General features: G+C 42.4%; 1 protein-coding gene across 1 annotated transcript in view; it reads left to right on the top strand.

Annotated features, from left to right (window-relative positions):
* The first annotated feature begins 226 nt into the window (after positions 1-226).
* Positions 227-6000, top strand: part of LOC139766856 (GPI ethanolamine phosphate transferase 2-like) — a 110396-nt gene continuing 104622 nt past the window's right edge. Inside the window, exon 1 of the mRNA XM_071695814.1 lies at positions 227-357. The gene's annotated coding sequence lies outside the window, so the exon portion shown is untranslated. The remainder of the gene's footprint in view (positions 358-6000) is intronic.

Raw genomic sequence — 6000 nt, 5'->3', positions numbered from 1 at the left:
CTTGTCTATAGAAAAAGATGAGTCAAACCTACGAGTTCCGCTATGTGCCATGATTTGAACGTCGCTCGTTTTGTTAAAAGGTGTAGACGACGCCTAAAGCTAGTCCTGTCATCTATGAATATGCTACTTAACTAAAGTGATTCCAATGACTATCTATTCTATTGCTGCTATATGTCGCCATTGTCGTCACGCGAAGAGTTTGATGAGTTACGCTTCTTTCTCAGCCTTAATCTCATTTATAAACAGTGAGTGAGTGTGATGGACCGAGAGACTTGTGTTAGCTTCCAAATTATGTTTTCAGGCCCATCAGAAGTCTGAGAGGCTTACCTTCTTGATAAGGATTTAAGGATAAGTAAGGTAAGTACCAATGAACATCTCTTGTGCTAGGAATTTAACTATTTGGTCTCGCGAGAGCGACAGCTTAGGGACCAGCCATACCCAGCTGGAGTGTTGGTATACCCTACTGCAAGGAGAAAGATAAATATGATTGGTTTAGTCTGTTTTAAGGCTGTGGTTATCAAAATATATGGGCGTGAATGACATTAATAATGTCAAAATTGCTCCGTGGAAAGTGAAATATGGTGAATTACCAGGGAGGATGAGGGTAAAGGAAAGTGTGGACAAAGTTCTAAAGATTTTGAGCATTGACGATTGTATGGAAGAGGATTGATGTGGGTGTAACCAACCTAACCTAACCATGTAACGTGTGTTTTTCGGCAAGTTTGGCAGACTGAATTAAGACAGTCGTCATTCATAAGAGAGTTTCTGAGTTGGCCTTCCAATGTTACGCGGGCCGTGGGGGGCAAATTTGGCTGAGCGGGGAGCATTTTTCGCAGATCTGGTTTCAAACAGTTATTCATAAGGCAAGGTTGCTGTGCTGGCCTGGGTAACAAGGTGACGTCACGAGTGGGCGGAGTCTGGTGCCAGTTGTCGGGGCGGGGCCATTGGAAGCGAGTTTGGCAGATCTGGTTTAAAACAGTATTTCATAAGAGAGCTTTGGCAATCTAAGGTGACGTCATGAGTGGGTGGAGTCACGCCGTTGATAGTCGTTAGTGTTGTTTCAGAGCACTGCCTAACGGTGACGTCACTAGGGAGACGAAGCAGCAACCCATCTATATGATTTATTGTTCAAAATGCTCGCCCCATCTCCCAGCCTATATAATTTATACTGGTGTTTGTGTTGCGCGAAACAGAATCGCTTTGTGTTATGTAGTGACGTAAATAAATTATTTGTTCATAAATGATAATAGAAAAAAATTATATTTTCATTTCAATTTCTTATGTAAGGCTCTTAGATGTTGATGCTAATTGCTAATTTTTTCCGCTTGTGACGTTCATCGTTTACATTGGATGAGGTACGTCTTTTATGTTTAATGTTATTTTAATAGTGAAAACTCGCCTTTCGCTGATTCCTCCGAATAGACGAGAAAACCGGCCCTTATAGTAGTAAATAACCTTCAATATATATCAAAATACATTTAACTTATTGGTACAGTTCGTGTTTTTAAGATAATGTCTGGATATGAAAGAGAACTGAAAATGAAAGGCTATACGAAATTATATTATATTTTTTTTTATTTTGCTTTGTAGCTGTCTCCCGCGTTTGCGAGGTAGCGCAAGGAAACAGACGAAAGAAATGGCCCAACCCACCCCCATACACATGTATATACATACACGTCCACACACTCAAATATACATACCTATACATCTCAGTGCACACATATATATACACACACAGACACATGCATATATACCCATGCACACAATTCACACTGTCTGCCTTTATTCATTCCCATCGCCACCTCGCCACACATGGAATTCCATCCCCCTTCCCCCTCATCTGTGCGAGGTAGCGCTAGGAAAAGACAACAAAGGCCCCATTCGTTCTCACCCAGTCTCTAGCTGTCATGCAATAATGCCCGAAACCACAGCTCCCTTTCCACATCCAGGCACCACAGACCTTTCCATGGTTTACCCCAGACGCTTCACATGCCCTGGTTCAATCCAATAACATCACGTTGACCCCAGTATACCACATCATTCCAATTCCCTCTGTTCCTTGCACACCTTTCACCCTCCTGCATGTTCAGGCCCCGATCGCTAAAAATATTTTTCACTCCATCTTTCCACCTCCAATTTGGTCTCCCACTTCTCCTCGTTCCCTCCACCTCTGACAAATATATCCTCTTGGTCAATCTTTCCTCACTCATTCTCTTCATGTGACCAAACCATTTCAAAACACCCTCTTCTGCTCTCTCAACCACACTCTTTTTATTACCACACATCTCTCTTACCCTATTATTACTTACTCGATAAAACCACCTCACACCACATATTGTCCTCAAACATCTCATTTCCAGCAAATCCACGCTCCTCCGTATAACTCTATCTATAGCCCACGCCTCGCAACCATATAACATTGTTGGAACCAGTATTCCTTCAAACATACCCATTTTTGCTTTCCGAGATAATGTTCTCAACTTCCACACATTCTTCAACGCTCCCAGAACTTTCGCCCCCTCCCCCAACCTATGATTCACTTCCGCTTCCATGGTTCCATCCGCTGCCAAATCCACTCCCAGATATCTAAAACACTTCACTTCCTCCAGTTTTTCTCCATTCAAACTTACCTCCCAATTGACTTAACCCTCAACCCTACTGTACCTAATAACCTTGCTCTTAGTCACATTTACTCTCAGCTTTCTTCTTTCACACACTTTACCAAACTCAGTCACCAGTTTATACAGTTTCTCACATGAATCAACCAGCACTGTATCATCAGCGAACAAAAACTGACTCTTTTCCCAAGCTCTCTCATCCACAACACACTGCATACTTGCCCATCTTTCCAAACCTCTTGCATTAACCTCCCTAACAGCCCCATCCATAAACAAATATATATATATATACATATATATATATATATATATATATATATATATATATATATATGTATATATATATATTTTTTTTTTTAAATTATAAACTAAATTTCTTGGCGGAACTGGGTTGGAGCAGTAAATAATAACAGTAGCTACGCTGGGCTGCCAAAGTGACGTCATGAGTGGGCGGAGTCAGTCTGTTGTTAATGTTTCAGAACCGCCCACTAGTGACGTCACTGATGCTCTGACCATCAGTATCGTAAATTCCTGGACATTTCAATGCTCAGAGAACATCACAAATGCGTGAATTACTTTAAATTCGTAAGATGGTGGACATACGATGTCGGGGAAGGCCAAAAGAGATGGAAGAAGCCATATTGGTTTGTGGGTTGGTCGCGTGTGCCTAAAGGCCTGTCTACACGAGCGGGCCTGATCGGCGGGCTTGCCCGTTAACGGGCATATTTGACGGGCAAACGATCAAATTGCCCGAAAGCCCGCTGAGCGAAATCACTGAGCCGGTGCCCGGTAGCTGGAGTTTCTACCCTGCCAGACGCAAGATAATATCGTGAACCCACAGCGGGCCTTCATCCCACGACATAGTAGCACAGTGAACATTTAACGATGGCAGCTCAGGATAACTCTAGTGAGCCACCAACAATTTTTTGGTCTAAAGCACTTACTAGTACTTTGATTGACCTTTATCGTAAGAATCCATGTTTATGGAATGTGAAGCTGAAATGCTATAAGAACAGACAAACGCATAACAGCAGTGAAGGCTATTGCTGCAGAGATGAGAGAGCATGGTACTTCCGATACGAAGTATTGTTGCAGTGCTTCCAAACATACTTCTTTTCTTTAACCAATCTTTACACCATATCCTTTTCTTCTTGAGACACAAAGCTATTATCATAGAGCACAAAATTTTTTTCTTGACAATGCTAGGCACCATGGTTCTCGTACCGCACTCCACCCGCTACTGGCAACATCGTCGGGCAGGCCCGGCTGTTCATCACTTCGGTCGTGTGGACAACATTCACGGGCAGGCCCGCGAGAATTTGCCCGTTAACGGGCAAACCCGCCGATCAGGCCCGCTGGTGTAGTCAGGCCTTAAGTCTCCAGGGAACGGGCTGCCTGTGTCCTCCACCACAATGAAGGTATGTGTTTGATGCGGGGGGGGGGGGGGGGGGTCGTCCTTTTCTTGTCTATATATATTTCTAGCTTAATTAGTTTGTCAATTACGTCGTCGGCCATTTACAGGAAGAGGCTGATCGTTAGCAATCATTACGACCGTTGCCTGTTGTTCGGGTCCTTTTCAGCAGTCGTCATGGTGTTTGGTAGAAGAGTACTTTGAAATGGTTAATTAAACGTATAGTTTAATCTATATGACCTGTATTGAGCTGTTGACCCAAATTATCGACACATTTGAATTGTAGCGTTATATTCCGTGGTCCACTGGACAGATAAGATTCTGAAATGGACTAGTTCAGGCAAGTATCACATACCTAATTCTCAACCTGACCTAACCTTAGACGCTCGTAAGAGAGAGTTTCTGAGATGGCCTTCCAATCAATGTTACGCGGGCCGTGCGTAGCAAGAAAATTTGGCTGAGCCCGGGCGGGCTGTGGAGAACATTTTTTGCAGTAATTCATAAGCCGCGGTTGCGGTGCTGGCCTGGATACCAAGATGACGTCACGAGTGGGCGGAGTCTGGAGCCGGTTGTCGGGGCTGAGGGGCGGGGACATTGGAAAGCGAGTTTGGCAGATCTGGTTTAAAACTATTTCATAAGAGAGGTCTGGCAATTCCAGGTGACGTCATGAGTGGGTGGAGTTACGCCGTTGATAGTCGTTAGTGTTGTTTCAGAGCACTGCCTAACGGTGACGTCACCAGGGAGATGAAGTAGCAACCCATCCATATGATTTGCTGTTCAAAAATGCTCGCCCCATCTCCCTGCCCACATGATTCATACTGGTGTTATCCCTGGGATAGGGGAGAAAGAATACTTTCCACGTATTCCTGCATGTCGTAGAAGGCGACTAAAAGGGGAGGGAGCGGGAGGCTGGAAATCCTCCCCTCTCGCTTTTTTTTTAATTTTCCCAAAGAGGGAACAGAGAAGGGGGCCAGGTGAGGATATTCCCTCAAAGGCCCAGTCCTCTGTTCTCAACGCTACCTCGCTAATTCGGGAAATGGCGAATAGTATGAAAATAAAAAAGAAATATATATATATATATATATATATATATATATATATATATATATATATATATATATATATATATATATATATATTATTTTTTTTTTCCAAAAGAGGGAACAGAGGGGAGGGGAGCCGGGTGAGGATGTTCCCTCGGGGGCCCAGTTCTCTGTTCTTGGCGCTGCCTCGCTAACGCGGGAAATGGCGAATAGTTTGAAAGAAAGAAATATATACATATATATATGTGTTATCCCTGGGGATAGGGGAGAAAGAATACTTCCCACGTATTCCCTGCGTGTCGTAGAAGGCGACTAAAAGGGGAGGGAGCGGGTGGCTGGAAATCCTCCCCTCTCGTTTTTTTTTTTTTTTAATTTTCCAAAAGAAGGAACAGAGAAGGGGGTCAGGTGAGGATATTCCCTCTAAGGCCCAGTCCTCTGTTCTTAACGCTACCTCGCTAATGCGGGAAATGGCGAATAGTATGAAAGAAAAGAAAGAAAGATATATATATATATATATATATATATATATATATATATATATATATATATATATATAGTTTTTGTGGCGCACAACAGAATCGCTTTGTTTTCTGTAGTGACGCAGATAAATTATTGTTCATGAAAGATAATAAAAAAATTATATGTTCATTTCATTTCTTATGTAAGGCTCTTAAATGTTGATGCTAATTTTTTTCGGCTTGTGATGTTCATCATTTACATTGGATGATGGGGTAAATCTTTTATGTTTAATGTTATTTTAACAGGAAAAACTCGCCTTTTGCCGATTACTCCGAACAGACGAGAAGAGCGGCCCTTATAGTATAGTAGATAACCTTCAAGATATATCAAAATACATTTAATCTATTGGTAGAGTTCGTGTTTTTAAAACATTGTCTGGATATGAAAGAGAATCGAAAATGAAAGGCTA

The sequence above is a fragment of the Panulirus ornatus genome, chromosome 58 (genome assembly GCF_036320965.1).
Source record: "Panulirus ornatus isolate Po-2019 chromosome 58, ASM3632096v1, whole genome shotgun sequence".
NCBI classification, from domain to species: Eukaryota; Metazoa; Arthropoda; class Malacostraca; order Decapoda; family Palinuridae; genus Panulirus; species Panulirus ornatus.
Note: the sequence above shows the minus strand (reverse complement) of the source record. Positions and strands in the feature narration are given on the sequence as shown.